The sequence below is a fragment of the Sciurus carolinensis genome, chromosome 10 (assembly GCF_902686445.1).
Source record: "Sciurus carolinensis chromosome 10, mSciCar1.2, whole genome shotgun sequence".
Lineage (NCBI taxonomy): Eukaryota > Metazoa > Chordata > Mammalia > Rodentia > Sciuridae > Sciurus > Sciurus carolinensis.
In genome coordinates, this window is record NC_062222.1 from 107934608 (window position 1) to 107949426 (window position 14819).

General features: G+C 43.8%; 1 protein-coding gene and 1 long non-coding RNA gene across 2 annotated transcripts in view; one reads left to right on the top strand and one right to left on the bottom strand.

Moving 5' to 3' along the window:
• Positions 1-3254: 3254 nt before the first annotated feature.
• Positions 3255-14735, bottom strand: LOC124994491 (uncharacterized). Its single transcript, XR_007110503.1, has 4 exons — positions 14346-14735; positions 5717-5866; positions 5215-5293; positions 3255-3785 (listed from the first exon to the last, which is right to left on the bottom strand). It is a non-coding gene; the product is annotated as an uncharacterized LOC124994491 (long non-coding RNA).
• Rbm47 (RNA binding motif protein 47) overlaps positions 13883-14819 on the top strand; it is a 164193-nt gene continuing 163256 nt past the window's right edge. Inside the window, exons 1-2 of the mRNA XM_047566476.1 lie at positions 13883-13976; positions 14125-14282. The gene's annotated coding sequence lies outside the window, so the exon portion shown is untranslated. The remainder of the gene's footprint in view (positions 13977-14124; positions 14283-14819) is intronic.

Here is a 14819-nt window from a genome sequence, read left to right on the forward strand (position 1 = left end):
TATGAAAAAATGTTCACCATCTTTAGTAATAAGAGAAATGCAAATCAAAACTACACTAAGATTCCATCTCACCCCAATTAGAATGGCAATTATCAAGAATACTAGCAACAATAGGTGTTGGAGAGGATGTGGGGAAAAAGGTACACTCATACATTGCTGGTGGGGTTGCAAATTAGTGCAGCCACTCTGGAAAGCAGTGTGGAGATTCCTTAGAAAACTTGGAATGGAACCACCATTTGACCCAGCTATCCCACTCCTTGGCCTATACCCAAAGGACCTAAAATCAGCATACTAGAGAGATACAGCCACATCAATGTTCATAGCTGCTCAATTCACAATAGCTAGATTGTGGAACCAACCCAGATGCCCTTTGACTGATGAATGGATAAAGAAACTGTGGTATATATATATATATATATATACAATGGAATATTAATCAGCCATAAAAAATAATAAAATTATGGCATTTGCAGGCAAATGGATGAAATTGGAGAATATCATGCTAAGTGAGATAAGCCAATCTCAAAAAACTAAAGGATGAATGATCTCGCTGATAAGCAGATGATGACACATAATGGGGGGTGGGAGGGGGCAAGAATGGAGGAAGGAGGAACTATATAGAGGGATAAGAGGGGTGGGAGGGGTGGGGGCGAAGAAAAAAAATAACAGAATGAATCAAAAACTATTACCCTATGTAAATATATGATTACAAAAACAGTATGCCTCTACCTCATGTACAAACAGAAACAAGATGTATTCCATTTGTTTACAATGAATATGAATTAAAAATAAATAAATAAAATTACTGATCAAAACTAAAAAAAAAAAAGGTACCTAGGTTTGTGTCTGGTCTCAAACTTGGAATCCTCTTGCCTCAGCCAAGTCACTGGGATTACAGGCATGCACTACCATGCCCAGCTAGATATATTTTTTTAATTAAATAGCACTCAAATTAGGGGATTTGAAATGCACAACAATAAAAATAATGCTTGAATTGTTTTCTGAGTCATCATCTTGTAGCCAAAGAGCTTGAAATGGCATTTGATTGCTCCTCTCTTTGACAACCGGGAAGACTCCCCGAGACTTGGGAGCTGGGAGTTCTTGTCCAGCACAGTTCCCTCATGAGACCCAGAACACAGTGCAGAAAGGTAAAGTGAAGTAAAGTGACTGTGGGCATTGCAAGCTGGCCAGGGAAACCCAGCAGAGGAGACAGACCCAGAAGCTGCGCCTGCGTATTCTAGTTCAGGGTTCTTCTTTTTGTTTTTCCAAGAGCCGGATTCCTCCTCTACCCTTTCCCTAAATCTAAGGTATAGGACCTTCATGTTTTGTGGGATGGAGGTGAGGATCATTTTTAATATCAAGGGGTGACACAATTGTGACACTTGAGACACCACAGTCATAACACTATCAAGGCTTCTCTGGGAATCTTTCAACATGGGAGTCTCCTCCCATTGCTTTGTTCTGGTCTTAGAGTACTAACAAGAGGCTTTCTCGTGACATACCTAAGCCTTCCTGCTTTGGGCCAATTCAAAGTAGGGCAGTGCTTGCCAATCCCCAGGCCTTTCAGTGTGTGTCTCTGGTCCTAAGCAAGATTAAGAAGTGGGATGTGTGAACATTTAAATCCCTTGCTCGTAGGTTTCCTCCTTTCCTTCTTTCTCTCTCCCCTTCTCCCTCTCCCCCACCCCTTTTTAAGCCAAGCACACTGCTAAATCCATATTTGGTGATTTTCCAAAAGTTAGGCCTCTCGATATTCCACAAGCTCTTTCCCCATCTCTGTTTCCCACAGTCGTAGTGATTGCCTCCCAATGCACCCAAGGGTGGTGCATATACAAATGCAGAGAAGAAAAATATATGCACCCCCAGTTTTTAAAAAAATTTTTTATAGATGGACATAATACCTTTATTTTATTTAATTATTTTTATGTAGTGCTGAAGATCGAAGCCAGGGCCTCACACATGCAAGGCAAGCGCTCTACCACTGAGCCACAACCCCAGCCCACACCCGCAGTGGTAAGTCTTGCCTTATGATTGAGCACTTGACCTAAATCAAACAGTGAAGGCTCACTTGGGTTTTCCATGAAATATTTTCCAAGTCTCCTTGTCAGTTGTTTGCTAACTAGGAGACCTTGGACTAGTCATTTAACCTTTTGGAGCTATTTTTCCATTTGTGGAGTAATAGCTTGAAGGCTGCTATGCGAAACAAATAAGTGCTACCTGCCTGCGAAGGGGCAGCCCTCACAAAATGCGAACGCCCCTCCCTTCGCTACCTAATTAGTGCCTCTATTTGCCCCTCTTCATCATTGCTCCCCTTCTTTCCTTCTTCAAACCCTTCTCGGTTCTTTCCTCACTTCTGCCACCAGTATCACTCAATATGGGGCCATTTTCCTTTGCCAACTCCCTATTCTTAATTCTTCAGGCTGTTTGGTTCATTTCCATTTCCACCCAGCAGGGAAGACCAACTTTCCACCTCGCGGCTCTGGACACGGCGTTTCTGTTTGTTTGTCTGAAGTCTAACATTGCAAGGATCAGCCTGTGCCATTGATTTCTGCTCGTCCCGGATCTTCAAAGGGCACCAGGTCTTCCTTGGCAGTGAAAAAATTTTAAAACAACACCGGAGGCAAAGTGCAGAAAGTCAGCTGAAACCAGTCCTTCCTGAAGACAGCTGCCTGCTCAACCCACAGTTCTGGATTCCTCTTGAGTTTCTATCTCCTTTGGGGCAATTCATTTAGCCCTCGGTTTACTCTCAGAGCTGGTTTTCACTGTTACCTTAGGATAAAAGTTACAAAGATAGCACCTTTCTTAAGGCATCTTTGAGATGCCTCAAGCTTATCTGCAGTAATTTTCAGGGGGCCATTTAGCTGGATTTGCACCAGCCCTTGGGCTCACTCCTTTCACACCCTTAAAATTAACTCCCTGAAGCCCTGGGCAAGTTGACGAGGAGCCTCTGCTCTGCACTAAGATCGCAGTCCTGGATCCCGATGGGTGGGGCCAGGAGAGCTTTCCTAACCACTTCTCAAGGCATGAGAAGAATTCCCCTGGCCCAGAGCTGTGGGTCAGGACCATGGCTTCCGGCTTCTTGCTGTGTGCACTAGGATTGTAGCCAGGAAATTGCAGCAGAAGGGTCATTTATTCATTCACCAAATATTTATTGGGCATTTACTCTGTATCAGACACCCTGCTAAGACTTTGGCTTACACAGTCATGGTTCCTAGGGGGCAAATTCAAACACTGAGACACATGACTACAGTGCCGTGTAGTTGGCATCCCGAGTGAGGTCTGGGTGAGATCTCAGAGGACAGAGGTCCTCAGGCCGTGGATGGCGGAACATGGTGGGTGGGACCTGGCAGCACAGCCGAGGTGATGTCCGCAGTGCCTTCAGGATGAGGGCCTCAGTCACTGGAGATAAGTGGCCTAGGAACCATGTTGGGGACACAGAAGAGACTGGTTTGGCTTGAGTCCCTCCAGAAGTAGGCCCGGAGACAAGGGCTTGAATGCAGCAGTTGGTTTCGGATATGATCTCGGGATACAGCAGTCGGGGAGTGGGCAATGCAACCAGGAGTGGAAGGGGAGCGTCTTAACCAGGCAATTGCCACTGCAGGTGACTGCAGGTCCAGCCCACCAGCAGGTCTGGGAGTTAGTGTAGACCAAGTCTCAGAGTCACCCCAGCAGGAGGCAAAGAGACTGTTGGGGTATTGCCTCCAGGGACACCCTTGCCTAGGCTGACCCCGTAGTAGCCAAAGAAAAGCCACAGGAAGGAAATTGTAGATAATGGTAGCAGCTTTAACCTGAAAGGGTAAACACAGTCAGATATCAGTGGGGGGGTGCACAGCAACTGCTGCAGAGGACCAAAGGCACTGAGACACAAAGAGCACCATCAATTACGGACTACTCATTGAAATGTCAAAAGATAACACTTGAAAGTGGGAGACAAAGTGTATACTTTGCTAAGGAGTTGGATCTTTATTTGATAGGGGATGGAAGTCACGGAGAGATCTGGGCATCAGAGTGCCATGATCAGATGAACCAAGTGTCACCTAAATACATAGGCTGTGATCGCAGACATCGACATGGGCTCTGCTGGTACACAGATGGGCCGATCGGCAGCTCTTATGGGAGGCGCATGAATTGGAACTTCTGCACTACCAGGAGGAGCATGCCCTTATACTATGATAAGAATTCTCCGTGTATGTGTGTGTTTACCTAACCAGACCGTCGGTTTACAGATTGTAATTTTGTTCACCATTGTGAGCCAGCACCTAGCGAAGGTCTAGCATAGGGCAGGGACTCAGAAAGTAACTGAGTGATGGATGACTCGCTGGTTATACTCAGCTCTCCCTGGAGCTACTAACTGTGCTTAAGCAGGAGGACACTGATGCAAAAGGCACCTGGTGCCCTTACGTGGTGCGTACACTTTGGAAGTGGATTGAAAAGGCAGGACTGACAGGAAACTCTCAAGTACATCAGAACGCCTTCCTAGTAAGCCCGGAGCTGGTCACACAAGGTTCTTCCTTCCCCTTGTGCTGCTCCAGCAAGACCTCAGTGGAACTCTGCCTAATTGTCAGTTCATGGAAGACATTTTGCCGCAGTTCTGATGTCATCAGAGGAGCCTGGACTTTCCCTCTGGCCTTGGCCAACTTCATGGCCTTGCCCCCTCTTTTCTGCCTAGCCAGTTGCTTCTGGTTGCCAACCAGAAAAAGAGTCCATCATTGTCATTCAACAAAAGGATGATTTTCTGAAGTGGGTGTGTGACCTTTTCAGAAAATCCCCATGAAAAGGGGAAATATCCTGATGGTAAACAAGAGGAAAATGGAAGCAACCCAATCACCAGAATCATTTCTGAAAAGGGGTTCCATACGCACCCAGTAGATCTGACACAGATCTCAAGGTAAGGAGAATTAGTTAACAGGATTCTCCCGTCACAGAGCCCATAAAGGCCTTCTAGAGGTCACTGGATCCATCCCCTTGCTATGGGAGCCACCAATCTGAATTCACTAAACAGCTATACATCAGCATTTAAGGAAAGTAAATTCTTTATCTTTTCCCATTAGGGATCAAAGAAATATTTACAATTAAGATGTTCTTTCTAGAAATAATAGAACATTATGCCCTAGAAACTCATTTCAAAGCTGAGGAAACTGAGGCAGAGCCAGCACTAAAACCTGTCCCTTGACATGTGTTTCTTAATCATTCATCAAGCATTCCACAGGTGCCTACCTCACGGGCCTCCAGTTGGGGCTGGGGAAACAGTTCAACAAGACAGTTTCTGCACCCTCAGGAGGGGCTCATAATCCAGCTGAGAAGAAATATTGGCATTTAATTAACTATATCCAAGTGTCGCCAATGCTATATTAAAGGCACATTCAAAGGCATCTCGAAGTCTGACCCAGCAACTCCAAAAGGTGCTAATACTAAGCTTGCAAATGCTTCTGCATCTACCTTCTATCCCTATCCTACGTCCTCTAAGAAATGTATTCACATGGGCAGACACTTCATGACAATAGTGTAAATCCCTGAATTTTATTGCAAAACAGAAAACACATATGACCATCTCTAGTTTGCAGTGTCAGGCTATTATTTGTCCAAAGCATTCAAAAGAACTAGAGTCCATCTCCCCTTATGCTGCTATAACCAGGAAACACATGGTGCTGGCAATACATAAAATCAGCTGCCTTGTTTTTTTTTTTTTTTTTAAATAAGAATGAGAAGAAAATCTTACCATTTGCGCAGGTTTTTTTGTTAAAAATCACAATGCATACTTAATACTTTTGAGTGGAGGTGTTGTATGAGTCACTGGCACACAGATGGTTGTCTTTGCCAGAGTAATTGGTGGAAGTTTTTTTTTGAGCAATACTTTGTCAATCATGCCCTGAAAGAAAGATGCTGGTATGTTATATTGGTTCTTACCATTCTAAAAAGAAAAAACGCAATCACCATTGCACATATGTGCATGCGCGTATACATACACGCATCACAGAAAAAAGAAGAAAAATAAGAAGGAAACAGAAAAATTGCACTAGTCTTACTGAAGTTCAGAAAGAGATCCTACCAGAAAGAGAGATATCTGAAGAGTAAGACTGGAGGGGGGAAATGCTCTAGGGACAGACAGTAAGTGTGTATGAATTTCACTAATGCCCCTTTGCTATTTCATGACTCTTCATTCATTCTACCTTTTTTTTTTTTTTTTTTTTTTGGTACCAGGGGTTGAGCCCAGGGGCACTTCACTACTGAGCCATATCCCCAGCCCTTTTTATTATTTTATTTAGAGACAGGGTCTTGCTGTGTTGCTCTCTAAATTGCTGAGGCTGGCTTCGAACTCATTATCCTCCTGCCTCAGCCTCTTGAGCAGCTGGGATTATAGGTATGTGCCACCATACCTGGAAAGAATGGGACTTCTATAGTCAGGTGCAGCGGCACGTGCCTGTAATTCTAGCAACTAGGGAGACTGAGGCAAGAGGATTTCAAGTTCCATAGAACTTAGCGAGACCTTGTCTCAGAGTGAAATAAACAAGGTGGGGAATGTAACTGAGTGGTAGAACAACCCTGGGTTCAAGCACTAGTACCAAAAGGAGACAGAGAAGGAGAGGAGGAGGAGGAGGAGGAAGAGGTGGAGGAAAAAGCTGGACTTCTGTGGCAAAATAAACCTTTAAAAAAGAAGAATTAGACTTGAAGATGTGAGTGACTGATGTGTTGCCATAAAAGTGCCACTTAGATTCTGAAGCTAAATCCTTCTACTCCCTCCTAGTCAGTAATGTCCTAGTGTCAACTGCCTTTGCAATGGCTGGATGCTGTGGAGAACCTGTTCTGAACAACACATGAGATGCTCCACTCTCCCACCTGCAAATTCCACCTTCTCTAAGCCTCCCTATATTGATTGATGGGCATATGAATCAGCATGCAAGTTGCCCTTCTCTTTCTCTCTCTGCCACCCACCCCATTCTTCCTTATCACATTTAATTGGTGATCAAATTATTTCAGTTCTCTTTCTTCAACACATCAGGTAGGGGTTCAATTACAATCAATAGAAATTACTACAGCTGTTTGAAGCAGCAAGGGATTTACATATGCAATTATGTGTTTATACAATTGTTGGAAGAGCAGGTTCTCTACTGGACCATGAGGTACAGCATGTACTGTAATGCTGCAGACCTGCCAGGGGTTCTGCTGGATCCAGTCAATTTGGAAGGCACAGAATCACAAAGCCAGCACTAGAGCTATCGCATCCAGGGACATGCCATTTTCATTGCAAAGGAAGGATCGGAAAGTCACCACTGTCACATCTGCATCAGAACTTTGCTATGGCAGGTAGATCCACACTAGCAAAAAAATAGATGTCCCATGCTCTGTCTCTTAATATCCCAAAGGTAAAGCCAGCACCTTGGGATGTTCCCACAGGAGCACTCTGCTCATGACTATGCTTGCTGCAAGGAAGAGCAGAAGCAGTCAGAAACCTGGCCTCTTCCTTTTACCTTCCAAATCTTGCGCAAATGTTCAGGACATATGTTCAGAACCTATGTTCAGAACTTGCACTGCAAGGGAGCCTGGGAAATGTAGTTTTTAGCTTTCCAGTCTCTCAGCCTAGGTTGATTCCATAGTGTCGCTATTGTGAGTTGAGCTGCTATAAAAATTGATGTGGCTACATCACTGTAATATACTGACTTGGGGCAAAGGAACTGAACAGACACTTCAAGGAGAAGAAATAAAATCTATCAACAAATCTTTAACAATTAGAGAAATGCAAATCAAAACTAAGATTTCATCTTACCCCAATCAGAATGGCAACTATCAAGAATACAAACAATAAATGTTGGCGAGGATGTGGGGAAAAATGTACACTCATACATTGCTGGTGGGACTGCAGATTGGTGCAACCATTATGGAAAGCAGTATGGAGATTCCTCAGAAAACTTGGGATGGAACCACCATTTGACCCAGCTCTCCCATTCCTCGGTTTATACCCAAAGGACTTAAAATCAGTACAGTAAAGTACAGTAAAGTACAGTACAGTACTGTAAAATTATTACAGTAATGTAGCCACATTATTTTTATGTGGCTTTTATGTCAGTAAATTTGATCGCATCTGCAATTAATGACTTCCTGCAAAATACTCATCTCCTACAGAACATTTCAAATTAAAACCATAATTATATTTTTGAAAGCACACTTTTATTCATTTTCAAATGTGACCTTAATCCTCAGACTAACTGAACTGGACCCTACCTCCCTTGATACATGCCTCTAAATATTGAGATCATAACACTGAAATCCACATTCACTGACTCTTTCAAAAGATACATGCCAGGCACTGTTCTTGACACCAGTGATACCACTAGTAAGAAGAAATACACAAATGTATGCAATACAAGTATAGATCCTTTGTGAGGCCCTGGAATGTAATGGTTAGGATCATAGGCTCTGGAGCCAGATCGCCTGCATTAAACCCCAGTTCTGCCACTTGGAGGTTGTGGGACTTCAGCATTGTCACTTGCCTCTCTGAACGCTGGTCTCTTCCTCTATAAAACAAGTCTGACGATCTGCAGCTCATGGTGGTGTTGTAAGGATTACACAGTTAATCCATGTAAAGTGTGTGGCATAAGTGTCTGGCAAATACTCTAATAAGCACTTAATAAATATTAGCAATTTTATGTTGGTAATCTTTTCTGATAAATTATTGCTAAATGATTGAGCTTCTTATGTGAGGCTGTTTTCCATTATAAAATAAAAAGAAATCTGGAGATCAGAGGGGGGAGTAAGTCTTAAAGGGATACAAAGGAATTAATAGCATTTGTTGCCATAACAAAACCATTTCTTGGTCTTGAGTGGGCCTTTAAGGGCCTATAATTTACATTAGTGCTCCCTCCCTCTCAGCAGGGCAGGCTTTGGGAGAACTATTTGTGCAAGACGAACGAAGGTCAGGGGACTCCTTGTATTGAAGGTCTTTCTCAAAATGAAGGATTTGGCTTCTGAGATTAATGTCCGGAGTGAACCCCTGCTATACTTAATTCCCTTTTCTGTGAACTCAGTACATTTTTAAAATTCAGTTAGGGGCCCTCCTATGGTGTGTCATGGAAACTGCCAACCCAGACTCTCTTCTAATAGATTTTTGAATGGCCTTCATCCTATGGGTGGATGACTGCATTCTAGGGTTAGTGGTGGGCTTAATCCTTTGGATTAGCATGTCCTGGAATAACGTTTCTTGAATTTGCACATATTGGATCCAGCAGAGATTTAATATAAAAATTGGAAATGAAAAGATTTCTTAGAAAAACTGTCTGGGGGTGTGGTCACCATATGGGAGAGGAGAGACTGTAGAAACTGTGGGGATGAGAGGGCTTTCCGGTCAACTTGCATGTTCTGGATAAAATAGGACTTTGTTTTTGAATAATTTCTGTTGGGAAAAATACCACCAGCCTCAACAGAAAGTCTTGGCTCAAGTGGGTGATTTTATTCCATCCAGCAATAATTGTTGTTCCAGGTCAAATTAGGAGGAATGAGGGAAACAGGTAGAAAGTAAAATCACTGAGAAGATATTGTGATTATTTTACCCTGTAAGATGGTAACTGAAAGGTTAGCTCACATTAGAAATAAATAATAACCCAGCACTGTGGGGCCTGCAATCCCAGCAACCCAGGAGGCTGAGGCAGGAGAGTCCCAAGTTCAAGGACAGCCTGAGCAATTTAGCAAGACCCTGTCTGAAAATAAAAAATAAAAAGGGCTGGGGATGAGGTTTAGTGGCCAGGTACTGTTCTGCTCTCTTTGCATTTAATTGCTACACTGTATATTTAAGCCTCACACCGATCATCTTTTTTTTTATTATTATTTTTTAAATAATTTTTATCGTTTTAATTTTTTTTTTCAGTTGTCAATGGATTTTTAAATTTTATTTATTTACATGTGGTGCTGAGTAGCGAACCCAGGGCCTCACACATGCCAGCAAGTGCTCTACCACTGAGCTACAACTCCAGTCCATGGTTTATGATTTTTAAAAAAAATAACTAACATGTATTGAAAACTTAGCAGGGTTGGGTTAGGGTTGTGGCTCGGTGGTAGAGTGCTTGCCTAACATGTGTGAAGCACTGGGTTCAAGCCTCAGCACCACATATCAATAAACAAATAAAATAAAGGTATTGTATCCATCTACAACGAAAAAAACCCCAAAACTTAGTGGGCTAAAGAGCATGCACCAGGCCCTGAGTCTGTTTCCCAGCAACTTGAAAGAAAAAAAGAAAGAAAGAAAATTGGTAGATAAAAAAATTAGGGTGTTACCAGGCACTATGGTGCACACCTATAATTCCAGCAACTCTGGAGGCTGAGGCAAGAGGATTGCAAATTCAAAACCAGCCTGGGCAATTTAGCGAGACTCTGTGGCATAATAAAAAATAGCAGGGGCTGGGAATATAGGTCAGTGGCAAAGCACCCCTGGGTTCAATCCTCAATACAAAAAAAAAAAAAAAAAGCATGTTGAACACTGTGCTTTCATATGTGCTATCTCATTTAATCCTCCTGATGACTGTATAGTGAGGACAGTCATCAGCAGCAGTCTGAGGTTTAGAGAGTGAGGCAACTTGCCCATGACCCCTCAACCGCCAGGGTGCCAACTTTGATCTCACTGACTTCCAGCCCCTGCTCTTTATTTTGCGGCTCCTGTTTGTCACAGAGCTGGAAGCATACTTCATAGGGTCAGCACGCCTCACTTCTCGCAGGGCACACATCTTTGATGGGGTTTGCATGCCTCCAAAATGAGAAGTGTCCAAAACCTCCAGCCAGAATCTCTTGGCCTTTCCCCAACAACACAACTAAGAGCTAAATAAATCTTTTGAAGCTCCCTGATCTTGCTCTCTCATGGGGTGTAGGAAGAGTAGCCATATTTCCAGTCACCAGCAATAGTGAGAAACAGAAAAAAAAAAATCTGTTTCTGCTACTTACTAGAAACTTTGAGCAACTGTTGAGAGCCTCAGTTTCCTAATCTGAGCAATGGGGTGATTCAAGATGAATTGTGCCTTCCCCATTTTTAACTTCACATAGTTGTGATGATCCATCGGAGGTGGTAATTAATGTATCATTCTAAATGTTGCACACTTGAGTAGCTATTATTATACTGTGGCTCCTTACAAAGGTCTGAGGCTTACCCCCTTTGATAAGAGCGTCTTGGCATAATGTTATTTGAACTAATATTTAAATATGAGAAAGACAATTCTTGTGAGCCTTAGAGTAGGTTTTTTCCAGGTACAAAAGGAAATACCATTTCCCAAGTACTTTCTCCTTACCAGGAATTGTACTGAGAATTTGCTTCTTGTTTAACTCCAGAAATCCAGAGGTAGATGTTATTACTTAACCAATGAAGAAACTGAAAGTCAGACCAGTTCAGCAGTCTGTCCAGCATCTCACAACTAAGAGATTCAGATGCTAAGGGAAACCAGTCTCCATGTTCTTTGCGCTCACTCCAGAACATCGCTTCATAGGCTGAAGGGAAAGAAGGAAGCAGAAAGCAAAAGGCAGAGTTTGGAAAACTACAGGGACGAAGGACAATAGGGTTTGCCTAAGAATTAACAGACTGGTGTAGTGCTGGGATCAGGTTAGTGGAGGAGCACTTACCTAGCATGCCATCCCAACACCCCACACGCTAGTAATAATAAAAAATAGGCAATTAGGTCAATCACAAAAAAGAAATAATGAAAGTTACTTTTTTTTTGCCATACCCTGTCACTTAAAAAATCTGTTTTAGCCAGGCCTAGTCCCAGCTATTTGCAAGGCTAAAGCAGGAGGATGACTTGAATTCACAAGTTCTAGACCAGCCTGGGAAACATAGTGAGACCCTGTTTAAAAAAAAAAATTAAAACAACAACAACAACAACAATGGACTCAGAACCACAAGGAGGACTTGCTTCCTGGAACTCGGACCTCCTCCTCCAGGGCCGTCTTCCCTAATGACAGGTGAAGACCTCAGGGATTCAGAGAAGCCCTTTATTCATTCTCGGACTCGGGTACGTGGGGGCTGTACCACTGAGCTCCCCACTAACCCCCCCCCCCCACCATTATTCCCCAGGCTTTATTATTTTTTTTAATATTTTTTAGTTGTCAATGGACCTTTATTTTGCTTATTTACATGCGGTGCTGAGAATTGAACCCAGTGCCACACGCCACACACATGCTAGATAGGTGCTCTCCACTGAGCTACTACCCCAGCCCCCTCCCCAGGCTTTTTGAGCCAGTGCTTCCTATTGAAAATCCTGTTCAGAGATGGAAACATCTGTGAGCCCAAGAATGTTTCCCCTTGAATCCTCTATCTCAGAGGGTCCCTGACATTGAGAGCCTTTGAAGGTCACAATTTAGACTTTTCTGGAAAAGAAAAAGAAAAATTCAGGCTGGCTAATGTGGAGTTGGTTTTCCAAGGTTTTTTTTTTTTTTTTTTTTTTTTTGATGATGATACTGGGGATTGAACACAGGGGCACTCTACCACTGAGCTACATCCTCAGTTGTTTTTATTTTTGAGATAGGGTCTCACTAACTTGGTGAGGCTGGCCTCAAACTTGTGATCCTCCTTCTTCAGCCTCCTGAGTTGCTGGCATTATAGGTGTGCATCACTGTGCCTGGCTTCCAAGTTGTCTTAAGGTTGTGGAGCCCTTGTCTATGTTTGGCAGTGCCAACACTTAGGTATGGTGCAAGAACCTAGGAGTGTTCCCACTGCCTACTATTCCCAGTGCACACTGGCTTGTATTGACAAGAGCTGAATCTAAAACTCAGAAAATGTTGAATTACTCTGGGTTAAATTTTGCAGGAAGATAAAAGATAGAAAGGATCTAAAATATTTCAGAATTCTTGGCTGGTTTGAAGGAATCACTTTTCCTAGAGTTGTAAAGGTTGCTTTTAGATTTAACCAGACTTAGGAACTAGTCCTGGCTTCATCACTCAGGGAAAACTTGGGCCAATTACTAAATCTCTGTGACCTCAGAGTCTTCATCTGCAAAATGGGAATAAGGGAATCCATCTGTAAGGATTTGATGAGGTATGATCCGGCTGGGTCAAAGTGGTCTCTCAGGTCCAAAGGTCCTCATTAATGTGCAGGAATTATGATTTCTTTGTCTAAATGTGGAGACATAATCACATTTTAGTTTTCAATAATCACATTTTTAATATTTATGAGAAGGTCTAAAATTATTTGCCCCAATTCACACTGGTTTTCGAATGACACCGATCATCATTTGTCTCAGCACTGGCTTCTAACAAAATAGCTTAAGAAACTCCTCTGGTTATACAGCAGGTCTAAGCAAGTGCCTAAATCCAAGTTAGAATTAAGCATACCCAGAGGCTGCTTGCTTGGTCTTGAGTTCCCTTTCCATTAGGGAACTTCTCCGGGAATGTATAGCATACACGTCCCTTGTCACTCTTGTAACTTTTAAGTGAGATGAAAATCAGTTGTATACCCCTTTACAAAGACTTTGTTTTCCACTATATTTGGGACTGTCGGGAATGAGTGTAAACTGCAAAAATCCCATCCTTAGAATCTTCTAGAAACCGAGGGCGTGGGCTTTTGAAAAAGTTGCTCTTGGCCTCACACCTAGTGAGTAGCAGTGCTGGGTCTGGGGCCGACTTCTAAATAGGACTGCACCCTCTCCTTTTCAGAAAAACAAAACAAAACGAACCATACTAATAATGATACGAATGGCAACTAACACTAAGTGCCAGGTACCCTTCCAATCTCTTTATCTGTTAACCCATTTAACAAGCAAAAAAATATTTTTAGTGGAGCATTCCTCCACTACAGTAGCCCAAAACGGGACAATATCCCTCCCGCCCCCCTCAGTTGAATGACATTGCAACCCGAAATCACAACTCGGTTTTAGGTTCCTGGTGGTGCCCGCTTCCTCTTCTAGTTTGTTTAGTCACAGAATTCGATTCCTGTTGGCGGATTCAGCGCCTACAAACAGGCTTAGTGCTCTATTGAAATGCGGGAGGCTCCTTAACTCTTGTATAAACAGGTAATGTGGGGGGTGGGGCACGGACGGCGGTGCGCTGGGTGGGAGTGGGGATGGGGTCGGGGCTGGAGCCAACTCCCCAGGGATCAGGCAAGGTTAAGACAGGGCTTGGCTGCCGTTTCTAAATGCACTGTTTTTGTTCCCTTTCTAGAAACCAGCTGTAACGCCAGGTCAGAGCGCATTAAAATGAGCCACTTTGAACGAGCGGCGCCCAGGCCCCAGGCCCTGCTGTGAAGGCCCCGGCAAAGGTCAGAACTTGGTCCGCGTGACGCGCCTTCCTACGCGGGTCCGAGCCATGCTCTGCCCCAGGTAAGGACGCTGGCCGGGGCCCCGCTTCGCTCAGGCCCGCCGCGGGGCTCGCCGCGAGCCTACCTGCTCCTGCGACTTCTTTCCTAGTGAAAGGACGGCGGAGGGGGCACTGCTCGGCCTGCGATCCGCAGCAGGATTCCTAGTCCTGCCCTCAAACTCGCTTCTCGGCTAGGTTTCTCTGAACGGCCCAGAGCGGGCCGGGCTCCCGACTCGCACGGATGTCCCCAGGTGGAGCAGGTGCTACTTTCTGGGGCCCTCTCTGGATGTTTGAAGTGGATGTGACTTTTTGAGCGAGGGGAGGAGTCCATCTGGTGAAGTCCCCACATCTCTCCATCAGGGCCGATTTTTTTTTTAACCTTCAGCTAAGGTATCTGCGCTCCTAAAACAACAGGAATGTTGCACTGGCCTTTAGCCAGCGGAGGCTCAGCGAGCAGGATAAAATTTCAGTGCAGATTTACGGGAAGTTGCCGGTGTTGGGAGTAAAAATCTGGTTTGGTGAGTTTAAGGGAAGGGAGTAGACGAGAGACAACCTTGCTA